Source organism: Bison bison, unplaced genomic scaffold, assembly GCF_000754665.1.
Source record: "Bison bison bison isolate TAMUID 2011002044 unplaced genomic scaffold, Bison_UMD1.0 scf7180017864317, whole genome shotgun sequence".
NCBI lineage: Eukaryota > Metazoa > Chordata > Mammalia > Artiodactyla > Bovidae > Bison > Bison bison.
In genome coordinates this window covers 9,092,548-9,107,453 of record NW_011494889.1, presented here as the reverse complement: position 1 = coordinate 9,107,453, position 14,906 = coordinate 9,092,548, and the positions used below count along the sequence as shown (strand labels likewise).

Below are 14,906 nucleotides of genomic sequence, written 5' to 3'. Positions count from 1 at the left end.
TGGCTGTCGTGCGGCGCCCCCCGCGGGCTCGTGTGTCCCAGGAGGCTGGCGGGTGAGTGGGTGTGCAGGCCCGCAGCCTCTGTGTCTTTGAGCAGCTGTGGGCCTGGTCCTGGGTCCACAGGTGCGACGGGCTGCTTCTGCACAGGCCTGTGTCGTGTGCCCCCTCCCCCGCCACAGGGCGGGAGTGCAGAGGCCTGCCTGCCCAGGGTCCTGGAAGACACCGTCCTAAGCTCGGTCATTCGTTTCCCCCATGACACCAGTCACGCGTGCCCTGGGTGGCAGAAAGGCACGGCTGCCCGCCGGCCGGCCTGAAAGTTCTGTGCTTTTGTTCCTTGCCCGCAGTGATGGCCAGCTGGGGGCCCATCTCCGGGAGAGGCCTGTCATGGACTCCTCTTTGGGAGGCAGGCTTTGACTCCTGGTTAGCCTCAGAGCGGGAGATTTTCCTATTTCTGGCGTTCATCTGTTTCTGCATGGATGGGAGACCATGCTTCCCAGAACCCAGCCTCCTCCCGCCCCGCCTTGCTTTCCGAGTGGCACTCAGCTGCCCTTCCGGGTCGGTTATGAAAGGCTCCTTCCCCACGGCACTGTCTGGCATTGCCAGTTGGGGGCTGATTCATTCTGGCGGGATAAAGAATAGCTGAGTGTGCTGATGTCCGTTGTCTCACTGCTCTTCAGGACTGATTGAGAGTGCCGATGGGGATGGGTCCATCCCCCAGCCCCGCCCTGCCCAGGGAGAGAGATTGGAAATAATTTAATGAGACAAACACAGCTTGCGTAATGGAAGGCTCTGGAGTGCCGGCCCTCGTTGCTACCGTTTCCGCCTTTAAAACCAGGCTGGGGGGTAGTGTTTGCAAACATGAAGTGGGATTTCTTTTTCGAGCCATAACCTGCCTTGGAATCTCATGGGCCAATTTGCGGGTGTCAGGAAAGTTGATGCTGCCCAGATGGGCTGTTAGAATATCCCGAACAGGCTCGTACTTGCCACATCTCCACACATGCCCGGCGCTGGTCTCTCCTTCTCTTTCTCCTTTCTCTCTCGCTCTGCTTTCTGTTGTCCTTCATTAGCACTTAGCGCTGTGACTCAGTCCGTGGGCTGGTGGCAGGAAGCGGCGAACCCGCAGCAGCGGCCGTCCCTGCTCTGGGAACCGCATCCTCTTGTCTGCAGACGGCCACAGACTGTCTTCCCTGACTTGGCACTCACCAGGTCCAAAGCCGCTCAGTTAGTTTTGCAGTAATACCTGCGGATTCCAGCAGGATACATAAACCTACCAAGTGTTTTATCAAAGGACTAAGGAGGCCTTTGAGCATATCCCAGCCCTCACGCTCTGTACACTCATGTGTTAGTAGCCTGGTGCGTCAGTGTGCTCTGCGGGTTAGCTGAGTCTGTATTCACAGGAGCTTGTTCCTTGTTTGGCTGGTGGCTGGTGTGACTTGTGTGTTCCCTAGGGTAGGGCCCACTGCCTCTAAGGATTCTGGTATAATTCACTTGAGTGCAGAAGGATCCCAGAAGGGGAGACCCTGCTGCTGGGCCTCAAGGGCCATGAGTGAGCCCTGCACCTGTGAAAGGAGTAACAGTAAATTGACAGACTGAGGGAAACGGAAAAGACACACGCACACACTTGCATAAGGTTTGCTCACACACCTGTGCACACTCCCCACTGTCAGGTTGTTCGGGGATCTTTTCGGTTGGTTAACTGCACATTGCTGCTGCTGCCGCTGCTAAGTCGTGTCAGTCGTGTCCCACTCTGTGCGACCCCATAGACGGCAGCCCACTAGGCTCCCCCGTCCCTGGGATTCTCCAGGCAAGAACACTGGACTGGGTTGCCATTTCCTTCTCCAATGCATGAAAGTGAAAAGTGAAAGTGAAGTCACTCTGCTGTGCCTGACTCTTAGCGACTCCATGGGCTGCAGCCTACCAGGCTCCTCCGTCCATGGGATTTTCCAGCAAGAGTACTGGAGTGGGGTGCCATTGCCTTCTCCTAACTGCACATTAGGAAGGTGTAATTTAATGAATAATTTAGTGAGTGCGTGTTAAGTGTTGAATATGGGCCAGGTCGGGCTTCCCTGGTGGCTCAGATGGTAAAGAATCTCTCTGTAATGCAGGAGACCCAGGTTTGATCCCTGGGTCTGGAAGCTCCCCTGGAGAAGGGAATGGCAACCCACTCTAGTAGGCTTGCTTAGAGAATTCCGTAGACAGAGGAGCCTGGCAGGCTATAGTCCATGGAGTTGCAAAGAGTTGGACATGACTGAGCGACTAGAACTTCCCCTTTCTTTCTTCCTTGGGCCAGGCCATTGACTTACATTATTATCTCACTTAATTCTTCTCTGGGGTGCTGGTGGGGGCCCTGCCCATTTTGTAGATTGTTAAGTAGAGCCTTGGTGGCACTGTATCTTTGTCTCAAGGTCACAGCCTCCTGAAAGGTCACAGACTTCCCCTCTAGGCTTGTCTAATAACAGAACCCAAACTCTAGGCCCTGTTTCAACTGCTTACCGACCCGTGAGATAGACTTAGGGCAGGGAGGATGCCCAGGAGAGGCAGAGATGGTGTCCCCTTTGGGTGCCCAGGGGCAGTGCCGGGGACCTGGGCCTGCACAGCCTCCTTGCTTCCACACAGCGGATCCGGGTGTCCCCAGCAGCCCGTTTGCAGGGGTGGACAGCACAAGTCAGGGGGGTGAAGTCTCAGCGGAGGTCACCCAGGTGAACCAGGCTGTGTGACAGGCACAGTGCACGCCCTCCTTCCTCCCAGTCCAGAGCCTCCCGCCCCTCCGCAGCCTCCGCCCAGAGTTTCCCGCCTTCTTTGCAGTTTTCGCTCGTTGTCAGGCCTCTTGGTGCTGCCTCTTCCCGTCTTTCCTGAGGTGGCAGCTGTTCGGCTATTTATTTCAGGTGGCAATCAGGGTGGGGAAGGTGGCTGTCCTGGGGCTGAGCTCGGGAGGGCTGAATGTGTCTTTACTATAAGCGGAGTGGGTGCAGGACTGTACACCCAGAGCTTGAAATAACTCGAGTTGGAGGCTTGTAATTGCCTTTGGTGCTTTTCTCCCACTTGCTTCCCAGAGATTTACAACCCCACCCCCAGGTTAGGGGCGTTGCTACTTATCTGTATTTAAGATGAGACTGTGCAGTCGCGGCATAAGGACTCTGCTGACTTTGGTGCCATTCTCACCCCCTGGGTAGTTATTCTGGCCCCCTCGTTGGAGTAAAGTAAGAAGAGGTACCCCAGACCCTCATACTGGGCATGGCCGCATGAGGACGCCACTGCGGCACCTTAACAGGCCCCCGTGCTTTCCTGGCCTCAGCTTCCCATCCCAGGGAAGGGCGTACAAAACTTGTAAAGGATTTGACTTGTAAACTTGTAAATAGTTTTGGCTCTGTTACAGCTACTCACTTGCATTGTACAGAGAATGCAGCTGTAGCCAACACACAAACCATTGCGTGGCTTTGTTCCAATAAAACTTTATTTATGAAAACAAGTTTGGGGCCCCATTTGGCCCATGGGCCATGATTTGCCAGCCTCTCTACTCGATTATTCCTAAGGTTGGTTTCAAGCTTGGAAAATTGAATAATTTAGAAAGTGTTTAAGTAAACTTACATAGGTAGATAGATAGATAGGTATCTGTGGTGTCTATAGACTGTAACCAAGACAAGATGTTATCAGTAGTAATGAGCATGATGTACTAATGGTCAACAAAACAGCTGTAACGGTGGTAGAGTTAATTTGTGCACTTCAGGATCCAGGGGCGATGAAGGGATTCTCTATTTGGAAAAAGCTACCATTTATAAACTGGGATCTTCATCCTTTGAGGAAGGTCTGGGAAAACTGTAAACTATTTCCAATTTCTTGTTACCTGTGCTAGATCTGAATGAAGGAAGATGCAGAATTTGTGAGGTTGAGATGTTAGGGTGAACTTCTTTACTGTGTTCTGATGTTTCTGGATTAGAGGGCCATGTGCTTTGTGCTGAGTTTTTAATGCATTAAAAAGCTGGTTCTCAGGGATGTCAAGTGAGGTGGTGGGACATCTCTTCTGCAGATGAGGAGGCTGATGTTGGGAGAGGTCAGTAAGTTGTCCACGGTCGTGCAGCCTGCAGACTCACTCATTTTCACCCGAGTTCAACGTTTATAAAACCTCATCTCCCACTTTACCACGGAGCAGCCCCCACCCTCAGAGGGAGAAGGTTCATTTGTCAGGAATGTTGGTCTCCGGTAATTTATTTTACTGCTTCAGGTTTCCTAGTGGATGCTATCTGTGCTGACGATTTCTTGCCGGCGAGAATGATGTATGTAGACCACTCAGAAAAATGGCATATAAGTGATGCTCTCGATACACGCACACAAACCCCGACCATCCATCGGGCTGTTGGGCGCTGTTCCCCCGCCACGGCCGTGCGAATGAGCCCGGCGTGGCGATTATTAAAAAGCCCTGGGATCAAAGCCACTCCGTGTACCAGAGCTTCCTCCTTCTCCCCTTTAGGCCCCTCCTTCAAGTACCGGTTTCTAAAATTCTCACTTATAGGATTTGGGAGATCAAAAAGAGGCCTTTAAACTTAACGAATTCTCGGCTTCGTCCTGGATGGAGCCGTTGTGCACCTCTCAGCCGTTCACCTCAATGAGAGGGCTGTTCGGTGCGGGCTCGCTAGGTAATTCTCACTTTATATAACTCTCTGAAAGCAGAGCAGCCCGCATCTGGAGGCTCCCAATTATACTTCACATGGTGAACTGTGTAATTAGTTTGGAAGACTTACGCTTAGTCATTGGTTTATCCTAATCGGCTTTGGCTTTCCCCACCAACAAAGTGAGCTTATTTTGCTAAGCTGAACCGACTCTGCACCCTTTGTTCCAGCCTTTTATTGTCTCATTCCTTTCATTCTGTTTTACTGCCAAAGTTCTGTTTCATTAGACCTACAAGTCATTTCCAATTCAGTGGGCTGCTACAATCCGGCCTTTATCGCTGGCTGCCCTGGTTCCCATGTCCCTTCTGGGCCAGCGCCCGAGAGTGCGGGTTTGACGTGAGGGCTTTAACCCTTTGCTGGGCCAGCCCCTGACCGTGGCCGATGGGAGGACGAGGCCCCGCGAAGGAGGTCTGTAAAGTCCTCCTCTGTCTCACTGAAGGCAAGCCCCATGGAAATGAGACCGAGAGGGGCCTTCGAGCCCTCAGGGAAGTTAGCTTGACTTAGAGAATGGTGCTAGAAAACTTTGGCAGGGGGAACATGGAGAACAAGAAGGAATTGTCTGCTTAATGTAATGAGATCTCATCGATTCCACTCGTGTGGGGTCTGCCTCGTCTCTTCTGTCTCCAGGTTTTACATGCAGGCACGACGCAGGCACCCCCGGCCACTGCAGAGATGTTCCTGTTGATGCTGTGTGTGTGTGAGGAGAGAAGGATCTAGAATGAAAATATCATAAAGCCTTTGAAATGGGAAAGGCAGGAGATCTGTGCGAAAATAAATAAGCAAGCCACTGTGTTCCTGAAAGTGGACTGTGATTTTATTGCTTCCTAAGGCAAGCCATAGATACACAGAGCTCTGGGAGGTGCGCGGTTCTTTCCGACCAGGCCTGGAAAACAAAAGTCCTGTCTGTCCTTTGTGGGCTTCACGGCCCCCACGAGGCCAGCGTCTTCTGAAGTGGTTTGCACACACGGACTCACTGGAAAGTGATGTTCGGCGTGCCGGCCTCGCCTGTCACCTGCGGGCCTTCACTCTGGAGGGCCATGGCGTCCCTCGGACCTTGACTTGGAGCTCCAGAGTGCACCAGGAAGGGCCGTTTGCTCTTTCTTCCCTGACCAGCCATGCTGAAGGCTACTTGTGTGTTTAAATTTTCTTCCTGTAACAGCTCAGAACAAGGCCAACACTGTCCTGGTGTTTTATTAAATATCTGGCTGGTTTGTGTCAGTCTCTCCCTTTGGAAGTGTGTCATATGGGGGAGGGGACTTTATTTGCCCTGTGACCCCTGGCAGAGCTGCTGAGGGCAGAAAGTCACAGTTGGCAAACAGGGGAGTCCTGCCTCATCTGCGGGCCTGAGCCTCCTGGGCCAGGTGACAGCAAACAGAGCCCACAAGTAACATGAGCCTTGGGCTTTGCAGGTGAACCCTCTTGCCAAGCAGCTTTCTGTTCTCCTGGTGAACTTCTTCCTCCATTTCTGCTGCAGCCCGTGGAGGAGGTTGAGTTAGAAGCAGATTGATTGAGCACCCCAACCTCACTTCTCCTAAATCCTCTTTTTTTTCCCCCCTGCTTAAAAAAAGGAGCTCCTGAAATAGATGAGTGGGTTTCTAGGAAAACTTCCCGTTTCCCTTTTAGTGGATAAAATATAGCCAGCTGTTGTTAGGCAAATGCATCAGACATTATTATTGCTCGGTTAACAGTGTTTTAAAATATACAAATAGAAAAATAGGATGCCTTCTGGATCACAAGCTGGGAAAACTTTGAGATTATGCTGATCACATGTGTATGCGTAGTAGGTAGAGGAAGAAGGCGCAAACTTTCTGGCTGTGTGTTTGTACCGTGTTTTCCAGTGTGGTTTAGCATCACTGGGTTTTTATAGGGGGCCTGGAAGAGGAAAAGCAGGGGCTGGAGAGCCCTTGGGCAGGAAGGAGTTAATGAGCCTCGGGAGAAGGGGTTTAAGGGCTCCTCCAGCTCACCTTCCCAGAGCCCTCCTGGCAGCTTGAAGATGTCACTTACAATGGAGTTGTTAGCATGAGAAAGAAGCCTCTCTCCCCCTGGACGTACTTCAGTGGGAACTGAAAGTGTCTGAGAAATCACGGTTCAAGCTTGTGCCAGTGGGTGCAAGGAGTGGTTCTTACGGAGGAGAAAGCTCAGTTCATTTAGACTTGGCATAGAAATCGGATCCCATTGTTCTGTGGAGTGAACACTGATACGGAGATTCCTGCCCACCCCTTGGCCCACCAATAGGATACTCCATGACATGGGTTGCGTATGCTTTTCTTTTTTCTTTCTTTCTCTTCTCCCTCTTTTTTCCCCCCTGTTTCCTTTGTTCTCTGAGAATTAGTCTCTCTGTAGAACGGCTGGATTTGTCAGGTTACCACCCTCTAAATTTTTACAGCTCCGTGTATTCAAACTTGGTATTTGTGAATTAGCTGAAAATGGGCCGCCCATCAGTACTTTATTTACATTCGAAGCCGTGAGAGTGAGAGCCCCAGAAAAAATGTTAATATGCAGGCAGAGGCAGAAGGGGTGAGTTTCTGACTTGCTAACCTCATTGCTGCCTTTAAAACCAATCATGAGGCGTACGGCTGATATTTAATAGCTTTTAGCTGATTATTTTTCTTCTCCTCCTCTTTCTTTTCTATCCAAGTTGACCTGGGTGTACTTGAGCGGAAATGAAGTCATCCAAATGCTGAATTAGAATAATCACAGGCCTCCAAGAATGAAATGGAAGCAGAGATTAAATGGTAGAGGGAAAGCTGGCATTAATAAGCAGCGGGGAAACTTTGCATAAAATAAATAGATTTGATAGATTGAATTTGTATGTGCGTTTTCCATTTTTTCTCCACTCTGTATTGTCTTCCTAGAGTCGAGTTGTTGGCAGAGTGGGATTTGATTTGCTTCAAGTCCGCATACCTTCTGCAGCCAGGGTGATGGTCTTTTCTTCTTCATGGGATGTTTGTGTGACCAGGATGTTTCCAGGGTGGAAGAATCTGGGCAGAGGGGCCCTTACTGTGAAAGGTTGATGATTACCCCTTGCAAAGTGCAATGGTTGGGCGTTGGCGGGGTGGACACAGATGGAAAATAACACACAGCAGGCAGACAATGAATATTATGGATGGATTCCTGATTGTTAGGAGAAGAACAGGGCTGAAAAGGGTAGGGTGACCAACCGTCCTGGTTTGCCTAGGACTGAAAGATTTTTCAAGAGCTCAGAATAAATCATTCGCCCTAAATAAATGGGAGGTTGGAGAAGTTGAGACCCTTGGCCTGAAACTCCAAAGGCATGAAACTTTTGATCACCTCCAGCAGATTTAAGTATTCCTTCCTGTATGTTCCAGAACACTTACTTTGAACTGTTTACAGCCTGCACTCCTTAATTCAGCCACTGCGGGCAGGAGTCCACACAGGTCAGCAAGTATAGTAAGTGGCCTGAGGACGGCAGGACAGACAGACAGACCCACAGCCCCAGGCAAGGGCAGCTCATCTGGAATACTTGGGGAGTATTTCTGTGTCTTTTGAAAATAAAAATTTCTGCCCTTTGTAGCAAAAAAGTGAGTTTCTTGTAGTTAAAGAGCAAAATAAGGATTTAATTATATTCAAAACAAAACAGCAGAATGGTTTGTTTACAGGAAGTCGTTTTTTAGGTGGTCTGTCATGGAGGATGTAATTTGTGGAATCGGATTAGTTGTAAATTAGAGATTTTTGGTTGTTGAGGTTGCTAATGGTCTTTTTGTAATTGGCAGCAGAGGTAAATATTTTCAGACTTGCTTATTGTTTGTAGAGTGTTATTGCTTGAAAAAAACCATTTAAGGTGCTTTTCCCTTCAGGAAGTATAAGTAAGAGTATGGAGCGATCAGAGGCGGCCTTGCTGACCTTATCAGCGTTCTTGGGGAACTGCAGGAGAGCTGGGTAAGCATCAGAGAGAGAGGTGCTGGGGTGGCTGGTGAAGCAGTTTGCTGATTCTGGTATTAAAATAACAACAACAACAAAAAGGTTTTCTCTTTAAAAAAAGACGACTCCAAATGTAAATTGGTGTAGCCACCATGGAAAACAGTATGGAGGCTCCTTTAAAGACTAGAGTTGCCTTAGGACTCAGCAGTCCCACTCCTGGGCATATATCGTGAGACAACAGTCATTCAAAAAGGTACGTGCACCCCTGTGTTCATAGCCGCACTATTTACAGTAGCCAAGACATGGAAACAACATAAGTGTCCGTTGACAGGTGAATGGGTAAGGAAGACGTGGTGCATGAACACAGCGGAATACTTCTCAGCCATAGAAAGGAGTGGAGTAATGCCGTTTGCAGCTGCATGGATAGAGCTAGAAATTATCAGTGAAATAAATCACAAAGGGAAAGACAGATATCATACACTATCACTTATATATGGAATCTCAACAGAAACAGACTCAGACATAGAGCATAGACTTGTGGTTGCCAAGGGGAAGGGGGCAGGGGAGGGTTGGATTGGTCGTTTGGACTAGAAGATATGAACTGTCATCTATAGGATGGATGAACAATAAGGTCCTGTTGTATAGAACAGGGAACTATATCCGATGACTTGTGATAAACCATAATGGAAAAGAACACATACGTGTGTGTGTGGATGTGAATACATATGTGTGTGTGTGTGAAAGTTGCTCAATCATGTCTGACTCTTTGTGACCCCATGGACCTCCAGTCCATGGAATTCTCCAGGCCAGAATACTGAAGTGGGTAGCCTTTCCCTTCTCCAGGGGATCTTCCCAACCATGGGATTGAACTCAGGTCTCCCACATTGCAGGCAGATTCTTTACCAGCTGAGCCACAAGGGAAGCCCAAGAATACTGGAGTGGGTAGTCTGTCCCTTCTCCAGCAGATCTTCCCGACCCAGGAATCGAACAGGGTCCCCTTCATTGCAGGTGGATTCTTTACCAACTGAGCTATCAGGGAAGCCCATATACATATATGTGTGTGTGTGTGTGTGTGTGTGTGTGTATATAAAACTGCATCACTTTGCTGTATACCAGAAGCAGTAGCACCCCACTCCAGTACTCTTGCCTGGAAAATCCATGGACGGAGGAGCCTGGTGGGCTGCAGTCCATGGGGTCGCTAAGAGTCAGACACAACTGAGCGACTTCACTTTCACTTTTCACTTTCATGCATTGGAGAAGGAAATGGCAACCCACTCCAGTGTTCTTGCCTGGAGAATCCCAGGGACCAGGGAGCCTGGTGGGCTGCCATCTATGGAGTCGCACAGAGTCGGACACGACTGAAGCGACTTAGCAGCAGTAGTAATAGCACATTATAAATCAACTATACTTCAATAGAAAATAGAAAGGAATACCCTATTTCCTTTATTGATAGATGTGTTTTAATAGCAAAAAGGAGGATTTGTTGATACCATGGGTCTCCATTCCAGCTAAGCTGGCATTTGTTCTGATTCAGAGATTGCAGTTCGCCCAGACTTTCCATGTGCCTTTTGACAGAATTGTCCCAGTGGCCCTGTGGGGAGGGAAGCCTGTCCCCTTTTGGAAGCCAGGACAGGAAGCTCGGGAGAGCATGAACGACTTGCTCAGAGCTGCAGACAGACGACAGTGGACCCCGAGTGCAGACCCGAGCCCGGCCAGGAGGCCTGGGCTTGTGGCTCCAGCACGGCTGCTGGGCTGGCCATCTCCCTCAGGGCTGTCGGCGCTGTGGCCAGCGGTGAGCTGGGCCGTGGGGTGTCTGTGGCACATCTTCCAGGAAGCTGGTTGTGACTTTATGGTTGTTTGTTTAAAACATATATTATGTTAGAACAAATATTATGGCATGAACTGCAAAATTTGCATAATTGTTTTTGAAAAACCCTGAGACTTGGAGACATTTCAGGATAGCTGCTGGCTGCGATAGGCTCTGTCCTCCGTCGTTCTGGGCCGTCTCGGGATTTTCCTGACTTCACTCCTGGTAAGGAGCTCTTAGGTGGAAACGTTGAGAATCAGTACTGTGTAGAGTAGGGGTTGGCATATTTTTTCTGAGCAGGACCAGATAATAACTGTTTTCGGTTTTGTGGCCCAGATGGTCTCTCACAAGCACTCCACTCTGCCATTGTAGCAGGAGTGACAGCAGTCATAGATGGTATGAAAACGAATGGTTGTGGCTGTGTTCCAATAAAACTTTATTTACAAACAACAAAAGGCTGCTGGATTGGGCTCGAAGCCAGAGTTTGCCAGCCTCCTGGTTTTGCATATTGCCTGGTAATAAGGGCATAGATTTTTTTTTTTCTTTTTAATACGCAGACTGGCTGGTGTCAAATCCCAGCTCATCTGTTTATTAGCTCTGAGCAAGCCATTTAACTTCTTTCTACCTCAGTTACTTTATCTGCAGGATGGGAATGAGGATGGTGCTTAAACCACCCGGGATTGTCATGATTCATAATTGAACTGAGACATACATAGTTCTTAGCATCCTGCCGAAACCAAGCGCGTGATAAACAGTAGAAAGATGAGCTGCTGTTAGTTTCATCCTCTTAAGACGCAGGCAGTCAGTCCTAAAGGAAATCAACCCTGAATATTCATTGCAAAGACTAGCTGAAGCTCCAGTACTTCAGCCACCTGATGCAAAGAGCTGACTCGTTGAAAAAAAATCCTGATGCTGGGAAAGATTGAGGGCAGGAGGAGAAGAGGGAGACAGAGGATAAGATGTTTGGATGGAATCATCAACTCAGTAGACATGAGTTTGAGCAAACTCCAGGAGATAGTGAAGGACAGGTAAGGCTGGCGTGGTGCAGTCCATGGGGTTGCAAAGAACTGGACATGACTGAGCCACTGAACAGCAATAAGACCCAGGTTCAGCTGCTAGAGTTGCCTTTCCAGTGCTCTTCAGCAGTTGCCCACTACCACCTCCTCCCCCACCAACACCTGTCTCTCTCATCTGTCCCGTGGGTGGGTTTACCACTCAGTTCTTCCAGTCTCCTTGGGGATAATGCAAATTGAAAGTCTTCCCTGGATCCTTTTTGCCTGCAGATGAAGATTGAGTTTTGCATAGTTTTCAATGGCACATACCTTGAGTTCAGTTCGACTACCCTGATGCCTTGAGTTTGTGAAACTGACTTCGGCTGCTCTAGCTTTGATGGAAAACATTGAACTGATACAGACCAAAAGAGAATTCTTCTGGTTGGACCCTGCTGATGAACTCTTTAAACTTGTTTTAATAAGTAAACTTTTTTTTCGGCTGAGAAGGAATAGAAGATACTCTCTGGAAATTGTCCTAGTATCATTTACCTGATGTTTATTAAGATATATATGTATATTGATCCACTAACCTGTTTATTGAGCTTATTTAGCCTCTTGAGAGAGCTTTCCACATCCTCATTTAGGTTTTCTTTCCTGTGTCTAATAAGCTTGGTCTTCAGGTTTTTGAATTTATTGCAAATATTAAGGGGTGGGAAGATGTTAATTGACTCAATGTAAAGAGGAAAGGAAAACCCGTAAAAGCAAAAATGATTTCAATCTTAAAAAGTAGCGTGTCGTAGAACCGTTTGCTGCAGGGGAACAGTCATTCCTCCTCGTTAGATCCAGAAGTCATCTCATCTGCAGCCTCGCACATCGTACATTGCACGTTGATTCATTCACCCAATCTTCTGAATGCCAGGCGCTGAGCTGGGAGCCGAGGACACAGGCTGAATGAAACAGACAAGATCCTTGCTTACTTGTAGCTGAAGTTTTAGAGTGGGGTTGGGGAGCATGAGCCAAGAACAAAAGAGTAAAAAAGTAGAATAACTGCTGCTGCTGCTGCTAAGTCGCTTCAGTTGTGTCTGACTCTGTGCGACCCCATAGACCGCAGCCCACCAGGCTCCCTGGTCCCTGGGATCCTCCAGGCAGGAACACTGGAGTGGGTTGCCATTTCCTTCTCCAATGCATGAAAGTGAAAAGTGAAAGTGAAGTCGCTCAATCGTGTCTGACTCTTAGCGACCCCATGGACTGCAGCCTACCAGGCTCCTCCGTCCATGGGATTTTCCAGGCGAGAGTACTGGAGTGGGTTGCCATTGTCTTCTCCAAGAATAACTGCAGATCATCTCAAAAAGATAAACCAGGAGCTGGAAGAACCCATAAGGGAGTACGAAAGAGGAGGGATCTTGGTTTATTGGGGAAACAAGTCAGATTTGCCTACATTTACATGTAGCCTCTCTGCCCTGAGTAGACGGTAGGGCAGGGTCTGTTTCCTCACTCTGTGCAGCCCCCCGACAGTCCCAGTGCTGGGCTCTAGTCCATGCTCAGTAAATAGCGTGGGATGAGGGGGCCCTCTGTGTCAGAGGGCAGGGCTGTGCCAGACACTGGAGGCGTCTCCAACGGTGGAAAATTGTGGTTTTTCCGTTTCAGAATGGGGAGCTAGGAGAATGTATTCAGTTACCAGGAGCATTTCCGTAAGTGGGTCCCATCTTTCCCCTGAAGTCAGGATAAAGGAGCTGTGTCCACCCTGCAGGAGAAGCTCTTGAGGACGGAGAGGCTCTCTGGGCAGGCGGAGCTGGGCAGCAGGGCCTTTTCCAGAGCTGAAAGGGGCTCAGGCAGGTCTAGGTGTTGAGCGTGGCGCACAGCTGCTCTGGAGAAGGGAAGGAAGAGAGGAGAGTGAGGTGTGGGGTCTGTGGCCTCCTGTTGCATCCAGCCCTGCTCCTCTTCTGTCTCTGGTCTGAGCAAAGCAGAGGGCCCGCTATGGGGGAGCTATCACGCTGGCAGGACCGTTGTTTTGCGGTGGCCAGTGGGTGCTTGGCTTCTCCCACAGGTGAGGCCACCAGCTTCTCCTTGGACTTGCTGTTTTCTGATCAGCCAGGCTGAGGGGTGAGAACGGGCCCAACAGCATTAAGCCAAAGCACAGACATTTCTGATGCTGGGGAATCTGGCTGTGGATAGAGAGAACTCGTCTGTGGCTACATTTTTTCTCGAAAGAACAGAGGGATGCCACTAGTGAGTACTGCCTGGCTCTTGGGAACTGTCAGGATTGCATGGGATGAAACAATGATTCTGGACTTTGGACTCGGGTAGACCTGAGTTTTTTATTTTCTTGGACTCCAAAATCTCTGCGGATGGTAATTGCAGCCCTGAAATTACAAGATGCTTGCTCCTTAAAAGAAAAGCTATGACAAACCTAGATAGCGATTAGAAAGCAGAGATATCACTTTGCTGACAAAGGTCCATCTAGTCAAGGCTATGGTTTCTCCAGCAGTCATGTACAGATATGAGAATTACACCATAAAGAAGTCTGAGCACTGACGAATTGATGCTTTTTACCTGTGGTGTTGGAGAAGACTCTTGAGAGTCCCTTGGACTGCAAGGAGATCCAACCAGTCCATCCTAAAGGAAATCAACCCTGAATATTCATTGGAAAGACTGATGTTGAAGCTCCATTACTTTGGCCACCTGATGCAAAGAGCTGACTCATTGGAAAAGACCCTGATGCCGGGACAGATTGAAGGCGGGAGAAGGGGGTGACAGAGGACGAGATGGTTGGATGGCATCTTTGACTTAATGGACGTGAGTTTGAGCAAACTCCAGGAGATAGTGAAGGACAGGGAAGCCTGGCGTGCTGCAGTCCATGGGGTCATAAAGAGTCAGACACGACTGAGCGAGTGAACAACAATAAGGCCCGAGTTTGAATCCAGATGCCCTCATTTGCTATTCGTGTTGTGCCCCTGGGGCTGGCGATTCACTATCCTGAGCCTCACTTCTTGTCTCTTTAGTGGGGATAGAAAGTCATTTATGCAGGGGGAGAGGTGTTGTAAAGAATTAAAAGAGACAGGTTGGCCCAGTGTCTACTCAGTGAGAATCTCCCCTCTTCCCATTCATATTCTCTCTGTCTTTTTTTCTTTCTTTCGTCTACCCCCGTCCCTTGCATGTCTGCAGCCCCTAACTGCTGACTCTGCCGGGTTCACTCCCATCCTATAAACTCCCCCGCCATAATCTGCAGGACGCACTCCCTCCGTCCCACGTGGACGGCTTTCAGTTGTTCAGGGACTACTTTCTTGGCCCCTCCCAGCCTCTGCCCCATTCCTCTGCAGCTGTCAGTTCTGTGACGAAACCCGAGCCACACAAGTCCTGCGTCTGAGATCCTGCTAGGTTTAACCCAGCTGGAGCTACTGTAGGGGGAGGCCCATGGGAGGATTTGGCTTTTTTTCCTCTTATGCTAATGAAGTGAATATGGCAAGGAGTCACAATATTTTCTTTCCAGGCAAAGAAATGTTGTAGTAGGAGAAACAGCATGCAGGGGAAGCAAATGTGATCTTACTGGATTCTCTCAA

At 49.1% G+C, this 14,906-nt stretch overlaps 1 protein-coding gene across 4 annotated transcripts in view; it reads left to right on the top strand.

The window, feature by feature from the left end:
• Positions 1 to 14,906, top strand: part of MSI2 (musashi RNA-binding protein 2) — a 408,751-nt gene that overhangs the window by 145,148 nt on the left and 248,697 nt on the right. The window lies entirely within an intron of this gene.